Here is a 14,441-nt window from a genome sequence, read left to right as displayed (position 1 = left end):
CACGGCATGTGCTGGCTCCAGGAACAGCTCTAGCCTGGAGGGGTCATGCACCTGGTCTCTTCCCTCGCTGGCTTTGGGGGTCAGCAAATCTGCAGCCCGCTTGGCCAGGCCTGCCCCACTGGCCTCTTCTCCATAGGAAAGTCCTCAGTGGCAGTGGGAATCTCCGGCTGGGGCTCTCTGAGCCCACCTAGGTAGAGAATCCTCTGGTTTATTTCAGAGCCTGTGACTCCTGCAGGGTACTTGCAATCCAGCAGGACGCATCCCTTTATTCTCATTAAATAGCTCCTCAGGCGTTACCTCTTTGATCACAGATGAGGAAACTAGATCAGTCTTAAATAGCTCCTTGAGAGTAATGAGCCAATTTTTTGTTTATTCATCAAATCCACGGGGTCCGGCCCAGAAGCTGAATATGAACAATGAAGTGGTAAACCCAGAAAAAACTGTCTGCCTCAAAGGCTGATGGTTAGTATTTGCATGTTGACCTTTTTGAAGTTAAATAAGAAGAGTTAAAGTTTCAGTTTCATTTTGCCAGGAATATTCTTTAATAACAACGTGGTTACTTAGTGTAAGTCTGGGAATAGAGTGACCAGCACAAAACTTGGGAAATAGTGGGTGCTGACCACTGTGCTCCACGCTTTCCTTCTATCAAGTCGTCTAATCCTCAGGAAAAGCTGATTACCTCATTTCACAGATGGTGGAACGAAGCCTGAAGAAGGTAAGTATTAATGGTTTGCCCAAAGTCTGGCAGCAAGTAGACTCAATTAAAAAAAAAAAATCCACCCAGGCAGCCCAGTGTGAGAGTTGGTTTTCTCAATGCTGAATGTCTCTTATGAAAAGAGTGAAGCAGTGGGGTTCAAGTCTGTGAAGATACTAAGTGAAATGTGTGGAACCGAATGAAGAGTTTAATACCCAAACTCAGGACTTAACAGTTTGGTGAGATTATGACCAAGCTATCATCAGTAACTGGAGCTTCCTGTCAGTGCCCCTTTCGCAGCCCCTCTGAAGTACGCGTAGCAGAGTGGATGCTTTGAGGAGTTTCCTAGACTGCTGGCATCAGGTGTCTCAACTCCAAGAGACAGACGTTAGTGCTCCTGGAAGGAGATGAGCAGAAAGGGTGGGTGTCACAGACGTGCACTCAGAGAGAAGCAGGCTCTTTTTATCTCTTCTGAACTCTGCTTTGACCTCAGCTGAAATGGGACCAGACAGCTTTCAAAGAACCATTGAGAGTTTTGGGCTCAGCCCCACTGGGGGCTGACTTTAAAGACCCTTGACTAACGAAAGCAGAGCGGGCAGCTGGCTTTTTCAGGACCCCTCCCTGTATTTATGGCCTCTGCCTGCTAAGGCTCCCTCCTTGGTTTGGGCATGTTATGTGACTGCGCCACAAAGCCCTTGGAAGCTGTCTGATTTGATATGTGCATGGAAGAGGATTCTCAGTATAGAGAGCTTTCCCAGTTGTTATTGTCTCTACCTATAATTCACCAAAAAAAAAAAAACAAAACAAAACAAAAAACACAAAACCCTGCAAAGCCCAGAATGTAAAATTGAAACTCCATAATATGACTCACATCCTGGTGACTAAAATTCCTACATTTTCCACCACAGCGTAATTTCCAGGTTATTTCCTGGTTAGTCCCTGAATGGCACATTTCCTCACGCAGTGCAGATATTGGTGTTTTTGCCCTGAGGAAGGGTTAAAGGAAACAGTTCTGTCCCTCTCCTTGCCTGTTAGCTTTCAGAGTCCCCTCTCTTCCCCGTGGTGCAGAGGGAGGCATGGGAGACAGTTGCTTAGCCCCGGTCTTTGAGGTTCAGGAGTCTACTCTGTGATTTCTTCAAAAGTTGTTAACTCTAGGCTGTATCTTCATGATGCCCCAGTGACTGCAACAAATTAAGAAGCTAATCTGATAATAGTCCTGTGTTTAGTTTGAAGTTATGTGGATGTGGCAAAGCCTGTCTGAGGTCAAATACTCAGCCTATTCTTCAACAAGTAGCTATTCATGGATTATAGGTAGTTTATATACCCTCTTCCCACCGTCCATTAGACTGTAAACTCCCATCAGGACCGTTTTGCTAAAGCGAAAGGACGGGAGTCTATTACGTGCAAGAGCCTGTGTCGTGCCAACTGAGTCCAGGGAGTGTTGGCTTGAATGTCAGCCGCTTTCTCATCTCGGAGCCATTTAGTAACGGAGAAGAGCCATGCTCTGCTCTTCTGAGCACGTGTTTACAAACTTGTGGAAAGGGGCAGAGAAAGCACAGCGTGCTCGGGACTTTGACTGATGGAGGGTGACTTCAAAACCTCAGCCCTTAACACCTGAAAGCTGGAAGCCTTCTTACGACATCTCTACCATTATCCCCAGGCAGGACTGCGATGAATCCATTCTGAACATTTAATCAGCTAGACACTTAAAACAAAGCACCAAAACCCAGACAAGGAGACCCAGCCCTCCATCAGGAGCTCATCTCAGTGGTTTAAGGGGCTGAGGGACTCCTCCTTTACGAACCTAAATCCATCCGGCAGCTACTTCTGCTAGTTCCTCAGAAGAGGTGCACCATCTGGTGACCACGTCTGTGTCAAAACCCTTCACATACTCTCACACTATTATTAGATTCAGAATAAATTTCTTTACCATGTGAAAAGTTTCCCATAACATTAGATTCCAGATTAATCGTTTCTCTTACCAAAGGTGATGGCACCAGACTTCCCTGGTGATCCAGTGACTAAGACTCTGCACTTTCACTGCAGAGGGCACTGGTTCAATCCCTGGTCCAGGAACTAAGATTCCACAAGCTGTGTGATGTGGCCAAGGAAAAAAAGTGATAACACCAATAATTAAAACATGACAGTGGTTGGGAATGACCAAAACAAAGTTGTCGAATGAAATTGTGATGAATTTTTTTTTAAAAAAGTTGTCATGTCTGCCAAGACATGGATGAGATGGTTGGATGGCATTACGGACTCAATGGACATGAGTTTGAGCAAGCTCCAGAAGATGGTGAAGGACAGGGAAGCCTGGCGTGCTGCAGTCCATGGGGTCGCAGAGTCGGACATGACTGAACAGGTCTGCTGAACAACAGAGTCAGACTGAACAACAGGTCTGCTAAGTAAAAACATGTTTATATATGAAAGGTCCTTTTATTGTCTGTGAGAAAGGCTATTATGCAACCAAATAAAGCAGAAAATCGGTTCAAAATTCTCCTTTGGAGAAACAACAGGGCCATATGCTTCCATTTCAAAGATGTTCCATTCAGGAGTGAGTCAGTTAACTTTGGTCATTTTGAAACACTTGATAAAAATAATTTCTGTTACCATAATGAGACGTCATGTAGAAACACAAAGAGCTGGTGCAGGAAACCTTAGGAAACGTGTGTTGTCTTGTACTGTGAAGTCAGCCTAAAGCAGGACCAAGTCATGAGTATTCTCTGTAATAAAACCCACTAATGTGTTTAAACACCCTCATGAGATCTTCTAGTTACAAGGCTGCTTAAGGAAGTCAGGGCTAACAGCAAATATAATGTTAGTGGTGAAACAAACTTGTGCTCCCGCCACTTCCCATCTTTGAGGGACACGGAATTAAAAATGGATCATTCCATCTTGGAGAGTCCTCGGCTGTGGAGTTTGATCTGTTCACTGTGTGGGGAGGAGCACGCACAGTCCCACTGTACGTTTCTGTCATCGGCTGCTTTCTCCCCTGCAAGTTGTTCAGTTGCCAAGATTTTAAAGGGTGGTTTGCTGGCAGCCTGGGATGTATCCATGACCTTAGCAAAGTGGAAATGAAAGCTCTCCGTTTTTCTTCTTTTCTTTCTTTTTTTTGCAACAGTAAAACTACCAATTTTACAGTCAGTTGAACAGCAATAGATGAATTTGTTTAAAGTCTGTGTTCACAAAGAAAACCTGAACTTCAGTGGCTTGAATGCCTGAAGCTGCAGCGTGATCTATGAAGGGCAGACACTCTTACAGCTTGCTCTAGGCTACTGTCACCTGCTTCTCCGCACAGGTGCTGACCCCTTGGTTGATCCGGGGCCTCCTGGGGGGGGAACAGGAAAGCTGGGCCTTTGTGTGTTGCAGAGAACGCTTTTCCAAGGCCTGGGCCAGTTTTCTGCAGCGACCACAGGAAGCAGAAGAAAGAAAAGGGTAAGGGCCACCACGAAGGTCAGAGGGGGTTTAAATTTAGTTAACGTTGGAGGTTATAGCTTTTAACAACAGCTTTAAGAAAACTGATTCGAAGATGCAAGTTGTTTCTTCTTTGTCAACCGTTAATTTTTTTTTTATCCTATTGATAGTGACAGCTTAACAAAGTTTTTATATGCTAGAGGTTTTCATCCTTTTAGAGGATAAAGGCCTGTTCCTAAAAAGAGATGCAGGTGGAGAACTCTATAAAGCTTCCATGACTTTCAAATCGGGAGCTTTAAAATAGACTCCCTGCTTGGCTGAGTCAAAAATAATCTGCAAGGGATGTTTAAAAAAAAAATCTCTTTTGGAAATGGGGGACTACTTTGGCAGTCAGATACAGAGGCTCAGATTTCTAGAAGCTTCTTTGTATTTTGCTTTCAGCCATTCTAGGATAGTTTTCTCAGTTTTTATTCAAAATTACCAAAGACGCCTCCCCTTATCTTTTCATATGTGTATTTCTTTAAATTTAGAGCATGGTGTTGTTCATTGTATCTCTGTGTGAGCAAAAGAGATGGCCACAGATTTCTGTACTTGCGCTCTATGTTCCCGTCATTCTGTTAGTCCAAGTTTTCTATTCAAGGATGGAAATGTGGAAATTAGTCTTTCAAAGGAGAGTCATGTAAACTCTAGCTTCTCAATGGGAAACCCACACCATTCAATAGGTATGATTACCCAGAGCTGATGTTGAATGTCCTGTATCACACAAAGGCCTTGTGTATTATTTAGCTGCATTTCTACCATATGTAAGAGGCTTGACTCCTTTGGAATGGGTTTCATACATTTATTTAGCTGGAGTTTTAAAATGCTTAGCTTGGGTCTACAGAGCCATGGTTTCTATTGTATGTTCAGCAGGGTAAATGTAACCTGTACATCCAACTGCTGTCCTATAAATGCAGCCATGAAATTAAAAGACACTTGCTCCTTGGAAGAAAAGCTATGACCAAACTAGACAGCATATTAAAAAGCAGAGACATCATTTTGCCAACAAAGGTGCATATTGTCAAAGCTATGGTTTTTCCAGTAGTTGTATACTTATGCGAGAGTTGGACCAGAAAGAAGGCAGAGCACTGAAGAACTGATGCTTTCAAACTGTGGTGCTGGAGAAGACTCATGAGAGTCCCTTGGACTGCAAGGAGACCAAACCAGTTAATTCTAAAGGAAATCAACCCTGGAATATGCATTGGAAGGACTGATTCTGAAGCTGAAGCTCCGATACTTTGGCCACTTGATGCAAAGAGCTGATTCATTGGAAAAGACCCTGATGCTGGGAAAGATAGAAGGCAGGAAGAGAAGGGATGAGAAGATGAGAATGGTTGGATGGCATCACTGACTCAATGGACATGAGTTTGAGCAAGCTCCAGGAGATGGTGAAGGACAGGGAAGGCAGGCATGCTGCAGTCCATGAGGCTGCAAAGAGTCAGACACGACTAAGCAACTGAGCAACAACAATAAATGCATGTATTTGACAGCATAATGATTTCAGGTTTGGTGAGGACTCATTTAATTATTATTTGGGAATGAAATTCTTTGTATAAGAGATGTTTATCTTTCAGATACCTAAGCGTACCTCTCAAGTGAACACAAAACTTCTTAACACTTTGACTGAAAGTGTTTTATAGAATCTATTACAGACTTTACTGCTTTCTGACACATGGTATAATGAATATTGCGTTCAAGAATGGGAGTATCCTCAGCCATTAAAAAAGGATGAAATCATGCCATTTGCAGCAACATGGTTGGGCCTAGAGACGGTCATACAGAGTGAAGTCAGAAAAGGAGAAATATTGTATGACATCTCTTATATGTGGAATCTAAAAAGAACTGATACAAATGAATGTACAAAAAAGAGACTTGAAGATTTAGGGAATGAACTTATGGCTGCCGGGGGAAGGGATAGTTAAGGAGTTTGGGATGGACATGTACACAGTGCTGTATTTGAAATGGATGACCAACAAGGACCTTCTGTATAGCACAGAGAACTCTGCTTAATGTTGTGTGGCAGCCTGGATGGGAAGGGAGTTTGTGGGAGAATGGATACATGTCTGTGTGTGGTTGAGTCCCTTCACTGTCTACCTGAAACTGTCACAACGTTGTTAATCAGCTATACCCTCATACAAAACAAAAAGGTTAAAATAATAATGAAAAAGAAAGGCAGTCTTGCTATGACTACACATCTCCATATGGTGGTATATATGACACTCCCATCATAATCAATGCCACTGCATGCCCAAACTGGCATGATTTTGAATTTGAGATTCTTCTTTTTATAGATTTTCTTACTCCTCTCTTGCCATTATATTGCCAGCTACCCGCTGTTGCTCTACGTGCCTTTGCATCTTTAATAGTTCCTAAAGTTCTGCTCCTCCTCCTGCCCCCAATCCCTCCCAGCATCAGAGTCTTTTCCAATGAGTCAGCTCTTCGCATGAGGTGGCCAAAGTACTGGAGCTTCAGCTTTAGCATCATTCCTTCCAAAGAAATCCCAGGAGGAGAAGGGGATGACCGAGGATGAGATGGCTGGATGGCATCATGGACTCGATGGACGTGAGTCTGAGTGAACTCTGGGAGATGGTGATGGACAGGGAGGCCTGGCGTGCTGCAATTCATTGGGTCGCAAAGAGTTGGACACGACTGAGCGACTGAACTGGACTGAACTGAAAGTTCTGCTCAAGGTCAAGTTCAATCTCGTCTGGCCTTATGCAGGGGCTGCTCCATCCCACCTTATTCCAAGTCAGCCCACACACTGCTGCCAGGGTAATCTTGTTTTAGTAAAAAGCTCTGCTCACACCAGTGCCTTGCTGGAGACACTGCTGGTGATTTTGCACGGCCTGCCTGCTGAAATGGACTGTGAGTTTCCACTGCAGGGTTTCTCACCCTCTGCGATGACCCATTAGCCTTTTGTAGTCGACACGCTGGTCAATTTGTCTGTTCTGCCCAGACCCCTTTTTCCATCTTGGCTCCTGGACATGACCCCTGAGAGGGGAGCCTCATAGTCCAAACGTCCATCCTCCAGACCCTCTCCAGTTCTCAGCTCACTGGACCAAGGCAGGACCTACAGCAGAACGGTCCATCCGCCATGAGAGTTTGCGGTCAACCTGGAGATTTGCTGGGTGTCAGAGGGTACTTGAGGCAGAAAAACTAATTGGATATCCATTATCCTCTCCCAGGTTTTAGCTGAGCACATTTGTTGTTGTTCAGTTGCTCAGTCACGTCCAACTCTTTTCGACCCCATGGACTGCAGCACACCAGGCTTCCCTGTCCTTCACTCTCTCCCAGAGCTTGCTCAAACTCCTGTCCATTGAGTCAGTGATGCCATCCAACCATCTCATCCTCTGTCATCCTCTTCTCCTCCTGCCCTCAATTTTTCTCAGCATCAAGGTATTTTCCAATGAACTGGCTCTTTGCATTGGGTGACCAAAGTATTGGAGCTTCAGCATCAGTCCTTCCAATGAATATTCCAGGGCTGGTTTCCTGTAGGATTGACTGGTTTGATCTCCTTGTAGTCCAAGGGACTCTCAAGAGTCTTCTCCAACACCACAGTTCAAAAGCATCAATTCTTCGGCATTCAGCTTTCTTTGTAGTCCAATTCTCACATCCATACCTGACTACTGGAAAAACCATAGCTTTGACTAGACAGACCTTTGTTGACAAAGTAATGTCTCTGCTTTTTAATATGCTGTCTCGGTTTGTCATAGCTTTTCTTCCAAGGAGCAAGCGTCTTTTAATTTCATAGTTGCAGTCATCATCTTCAGTGATTTGGGAGCCCAAGAAAATAAAGCTGAGCACATAGCTGCCCAGAATAAAGACAACTCCAGTCCCCTGGGGCCTGCAGGGCTTCATTTCCTGTCTTTGGATGACTCTTAAGCAGATTTTCTTTCTTTTTCCTTCCATTTTAAGAGTATATTTATTTATTTCTCTATCTTTAGGCTGCACCATGAGGCATGTGGGATCTTAGTTCCCCAACTGGGGATCAAACCCATGCCCCTGCAGTGGAAGCTCAGCATGTTTAAGCACTGGACTACCAGGGACATCTTGATGTGGATATTCTTATCTGTCTGTCAATTGAAACCAAACATCTTTACAGCTTTAACCCTCTTCACCCTCCTCTGCCAAGCAGCCAAACCATGATTTGCTCCTATCTTCCTTGTGTTTTCTGTGTCTGCCCATTCACATCCTGCCCTCTGCCTGGAATCCAGTCCAGCACCCTGTCCTCACGGAACCCTCCCTTCGCCCAAGTGGGTGAGTTTCTCCCTTCTTCAGATCCTGTCATTTCTTGTATGCTTGTTCTGTGCCATTTATTTTTCTCTGTCTCCTAATACGTTTAAGTAGACGTTGGCACATCCCACCTTCTACAATGTCAGCACCTTCAAGGCTGAGAGCCTTGGTCCCTGCGTCCTGCAGAGAGGCCAGCCTCGGACCTGCATTTCCTTAATGCACATTAAGAATTTGTTGTGGGCTATGAAGCACACACCTAAGCCTTTTCAGATGGGGGTCTCTGAATAAACTGCAGGAGCTCTGCTGCAGGATTTCATGTCTTCTAGATGTTTCCCTCATCTCTGCTCTCTTGGAGCTGACAGTCCTTAACCAGAGACCACAGATGCTGAGTCACAATTTTAGGAGGAATCTTTCTAAACCACTTGGGAAACTCTCTGAGGTTAGCATCTTTTGTTGAAACAAATTGCTGTGCTCAGTAGCATGCCTGCTGAATTAGAAGCACGAAATGTCTATAAACTATTTATGAAAAAAATCACAGGGAAGCTCAGTGTCTGTAAAGGGGTAATAGCTGGGTCTCCAAACTTTTGTGTTAATTACCATGTTATGGACTCTATAATTGCAAGTGACATTCTGTATAATCATCACGCATACTCAGTTGCTCAGTCGTGTCCTACTCTTGTGACCCCATGGACTATAGTCCACCAGGCTCCTCTGTCTATGAGATTCTCCAGGCAAGAATATTGGAGTGGGTAGCCATTCTCTTCTCCAGGGCATCTTCCTGACCCAGGGATAGAGCCTGGGTCTCCTGAATTGGCAGGCGAGTTCTTTACCACTAGTGCCACTTGGGAAGCCCATATTCATCATAAGAATTGTCAAAGGATTCTTAAACGATCAAACATGTATAACCTTGGGTTGACCTTGCTGCCTCTAAAACAGGAAGTTCACAAGGAACTAGAACCCCCAGTCTTAATCACTTCTTTAACTTTCTGTGCGTGATTGATGGGTTTTTATGACTGTCGTGGTCAAATGTTTTGGTAACATGTAATGCACTCATATCTAAATACTTTGAAATTGTATATTTCATTTCCTCTTTAAATCAAGATCTACCAAGATATTTTCATTTTATTCTATAGTATGCCAGGTTTTTTTTAATGGATATAAAGTTGTGTATATGAATGTATCAATTTAGATCAAGCTTGTTAGTTATTTAAATTCTCTGTGTACACTTTTCATTTATTTGAATTTTTATTCTCCATAAAAAACCAAAAACTACCTAACTATAGAAAAAATTTTTGCAAGTACTTTTTTCCCCTCATGAATTAGACATGCAATTGAATCTCTCTCCATTGCCGCCATTTGTATTTTGTGATAAAAACATGATTAACCTCAGGCCGGAGAAGGCAATGGCAACACACTCCAGTACTCTTGCCTGGAAAATCCCATGGACGGAGGAGCCTGGTGGGCTGCAGTCCATGGGGTTTCGAAGAGTCAGACACAACTGGGCAACTTCACTTTCACTTTCACATGAATCTCACAGTAAGAATCAGACATCATACAACAGGTCCATGTGTAATTATAATTGCATCTTTAAATGATCACTATGAGGGAGTGCAACAGAATAATGAGAATTAATGAGTAGAAGAACTGCCCTGAGGCATGTGGGATCCACCCAGACCAGAGATGGAACCCGTGTCTCCTGCACTGGCAGGCGGATTCTTTATCGCTGTACCCCCGGGGAAGCCCCCTCCCTCGCCCTACATTTCTGCTGTGTCCTTTGTCCTTTATAGGCTGTGACTGGTGGCCTTTCACAACTTCTAGTATCCCCTTTCACACTCAGCCATCATGTCAGGATCCACTGGTGTAGGTGAGTGTTGTACACTAGCAATAGTGTAAGTCATAAACGTTGCCACTGACTTTATTGTTTGCAGATTAGAATGGATTTGAAGTTACTCCTTTGCTAGTTGGCCTCCAGCTCACTTGCTCTCTCAAGCCGGGGAGAGGCGGCTGCCAAGTTACAGCAGGGGGTGCGCCGCGCCCCAGACTTGACTAGGCCAGGCTCTCGCCTCTTGCTGACTCCCCAGGTGTGGCCAGGGGGCTCCCATGGGAGCTTTGCCTGCTTGCGGGGCTACCGCGGAGGGGGACACCTGTTTTCCCAAGTGTCCAACTCTCTGTGACCCCACAGACTGTGGCCCTCCAGGCTCCTCTGTCCATGGGATTCTCCAGGCAAGAATACTGGAGTGGGTTGCCATTCCCTTCTCCAGGGGATCTTGCTGACCCAGGGATGGAACCCGGGTCTCCCATATGCAAGGAGACTACCATCTGAGCCACCAAGGAAGCCCAAAGGTGTTTTCCCAAAGGTGGCATCAGTGAAAGTATACACCCAGACTGAGAAACACATTCATACGGTGAATGTGACAGAGTCGGAGAAGAAAACGCAGGACGGCAGGGATTCAGCGTGGCCAGGAGGTTGGGAGAGCCCCAAGCCGGCACTGGGCCAGGGAGGCTGAGCTGCCAGAGGGTGGACCCAGGAGCAGGTAGCAGGGGAGCTGGTTCGCTGCCTCATGACCTGCAGAAACGTGATGGTCGGTGAAAGAAGCCAGTCACAAAGGAACACATATTGTTTTTCCATTTATAAGAACCATCCCCAAATGACAACAGTATGGAGGCAAAAAGTAGATGATGCTTACTTAGAGCAGGGGCTGGCAATGGGGAAGGATTGTGAACAGAAAATTTTTTCTTTAATTAGTTGATGGAAGCATTTCTAAGATTAGATTGTGGTCATAGTTATACAACTGTATACATTCACTAAAACTCCATTATAAAAATGGGTGGACTTTACAGGATGTAAATTTTTTGGTGTGTATTCATATTGGGTATCAATAAGGCTATCTGGGGGATGTTCCAGATGGTGCAGAATCTGGCTACCAATGCAGGAGACACAAGAGACACAGGTGCGAGCCCTGGGTCAGAAAGATCCCCTGCAGTAAGAAATGGCAGCCCACTCCAGTATTTTTGTCTGGAAAATCCCGTGGACAGGGGAACCTGGTGGGCAAGTCCATGGGGTTGCAAACAGTAGGACATGACTGAACTCAAGGCTATTTTTAAAAAGTCAAAGGATTTATTATTTTAATAATAATCCAAGCTCTTCTAGGAAAATCTTATTATATAAAAATATCATTTTACCAAATTTCTGTTCTTAGTATCGCTTCCATTTTATCTCACTCAGTGACCTGTAAAATGCTCACTGGGATGTTAAATATGAATGGCAGTTTAATTTTTCTAAAATTATCATTGTGCAAAAAGGCAGCATGTATTTATTTCAATTCATATGGTATTAGATAGGAATATATTTATTTTCCCCAGTGAGTCAGTATTCTGTGGAATTGAGTGTGATCAGGTTTTATACTTTTGCCTTAGCAATTATGGCATTATAGCGGGATTTTCACAACTTGAAAGTATAATTGGACTGCCGCTGACAGGATACTTTATTACATAAAACGCAAATTAAAATCCAGCTACATTTTGCATATGTTTTGAGTCAGTTTCAGTGAGAGAGATTTTATAAATTCAGCCTGAGTGTAAATAGAATTTCCTTTACAAATTAACCTGTATAAATAGTAATGCTTATTATTCCACAAGAACATAGATTTCATGTTTTCACCACCAGTTGTCTAAACATTCTCGTGAGAGGAGGCTGCACTAGAGCTGACCCTTCATATACAAAGTGTGTGAGTGTCCCGGGCGCTCTGTAGACACTGGGCATGAACATCGGTCCTCTAGATCCCACAAAAATCTCAATGGTCATTAGACTCTTTAGGGAAAATCTTATCGTGCTGGTCAGCAGGTCTCCCTCCTGGTACTCTTATCGAATCATTCTCGCCTGCCCTGAGGACCCCTTCCTAAGAGGGAATCAGGCCTCAGAGGCCAGGAACTGTTTGGTGAACTGTGTCCCTAATTCCACAACAGAACGTCCATGGGCTTACTGAGGGGGGCAGCACACACAACCATTAGCAAAGCCACACGCAAGAAAGCTGTGCAGGAGGGCCTCTGACCACAGCAAGGATTTGTCAGTCAAGTACCGACACTGAGAAAAACAGCCCAGACAGAGGGAGTGCACAGGGTTCAAACCACCCTGGGAAGCAACTTCCCGAAGTCCAGCACCTGGAATTAATAACCTACCTCCCCCCACCCCCGATCCCCACCCCACGGCCACCACACACACAGCCCCAGACCCGGGGATGCCCTTGGGGTAGGCCAGGGTGTGGTACTCTATTCACTGGACTGGGCACTGTAGTCACTGGACGTGGTGTTGTGCAGTCCCTGGATGCGGCATTGTGTAGTCCCTGGACATGGCACTGTGTAGTCACTGGACGTGGTGTTATACTGTCACTGGATGCGGTGTTGTACAGTCCCTGGATGCAGTGTTGTGTAGTCACTGGATGCAGTGTTGTACAGTCACTGGATGTGGTGTTGTCTATTCACTGGACACGGTGTTGTGTAGTCCCTGGACATGGTGTTGTGTAGTCACTGGATGCGGTGCTGTACAGTCACTGGTCACGGTGTTGTGCAGTCCCTGGAAGCGGTGTTGTACAGTCCCTGGACGTGGTGTTGTGCAGTCACTGGACGCAATGTTGTACAGTCCCTGGACGCAGTGTTGTGTAGTCACTGGATGTCTAGTTTGCAGTGTCAGCTTCTTGGAAGGGCACTGTAACTTAGCCCCACATGGGTGAGCGGCCTTGTATACAGATCCAGGAGGGGCGTGATGCCAGCCATCTGGGGACTCAGCCACGCAGGACCCCCAGCGCTTCCCACCCCCTGCTCCTCCTGGCTGGCAGGGGCCTGCTGCACCCCACTGCCACCACCTGGGGCTGTGGCTTTCCCTGCCTCCGTGGCCAGGGCTGGGTCCCTGGAGCTCTGCGAACCCTTCCCTGACATTCTTTTCTGAGGTCGCCTCCTCACTGGTCTTATTGATGGAGGGATTCTATTTTGTTTTTGAGAATTCTGAGTCAGAAAACTGAGCCTTGACACCTAGGAGTCCTGATCTGAATCAAGGCCCCCTGTAGGTCCTACCTGTCCCTGGCCCGAAGGCTGAATGGCTTCAGGGCGTTAGTAATAACAATGATATAATATGTGATATATCTACACACACATATATATGTATACTGCCTACTGTGTGTGCCAGCCACCCTTCTAAACATGTTACATCTGTTGACTCATTTAGTTCTCATAAAAACTTTCTGATTAAGTACTTGTTCTTAGTTCAGTTCAGTCGCTCAGTCATGCTAACTCTTTGCAACCCCATGCAGCATGCCAGGTCCCCCGGTGCATCTCCAACTCCTGGAGTTGCTCAAACTCATGTCCATCGAGTCAGTGATTGCATCCAACCATCTCATCCTCTGTCATCCCCTTCTCCTTGTTTTTATATATTCTTTCATAAATAAGGATGCTGAGATGAGAGTTTAAGTAACTTGCCCAAGGTCATACAACTAATTAACAACAGAGCTGGGATTAGAACCTCAGAGGTCTGTCTCCAGAGTTTATGCTCTTACCTACTGTACTACCAGTGAGAGTTAAAATAACATTTTATCTATGTATTTCATTTTATGTGCTATTTTATCTATGTAGTAATAAAAATAGTGACATTATCAAATTGATTATACACCTAGGTCTGACTTAAAGTGAGTTATAATCCCAGAACTTTCTTTACTTCCTGAAAACTTGTAGGGAGGTGATATTGAAAATCATTTAGAGAGGAATATTTATGTTAGTTTATGCTTTATTTTCAAAATTCTTTGTTTTCCATGTGGAGGACAGAGCTCTGTTGTGAGGTTTATTTGCCAACTCCATCTTTTACCTCCTAAGTTTCCTTGAGGAGTTAGTTTTTTTAATATAAATTCATTTATTTTAATTGGAGGCTAATTACTTTACAATATTGTAGTGGTTTTGCCATGCATTGACATGAATCAAGTTAGTTTTAAATCTCTGGACTCTTGCTTCTTCATCCTTAAAATGGTGCAAGGATCAAACAGGATAAATTAAAATATTTTGGAAACTATAAAGC

This window comes from Ovis canadensis, chromosome 10, assembly GCF_042477335.2.
Source record: "Ovis canadensis isolate MfBH-ARS-UI-01 breed Bighorn chromosome 10, ARS-UI_OviCan_v2, whole genome shotgun sequence".
Taxonomy (NCBI): Eukaryota; Metazoa; Chordata; class Mammalia; order Artiodactyla; family Bovidae; genus Ovis; species Ovis canadensis.
Note: the sequence above shows the minus strand (reverse complement) of the source record.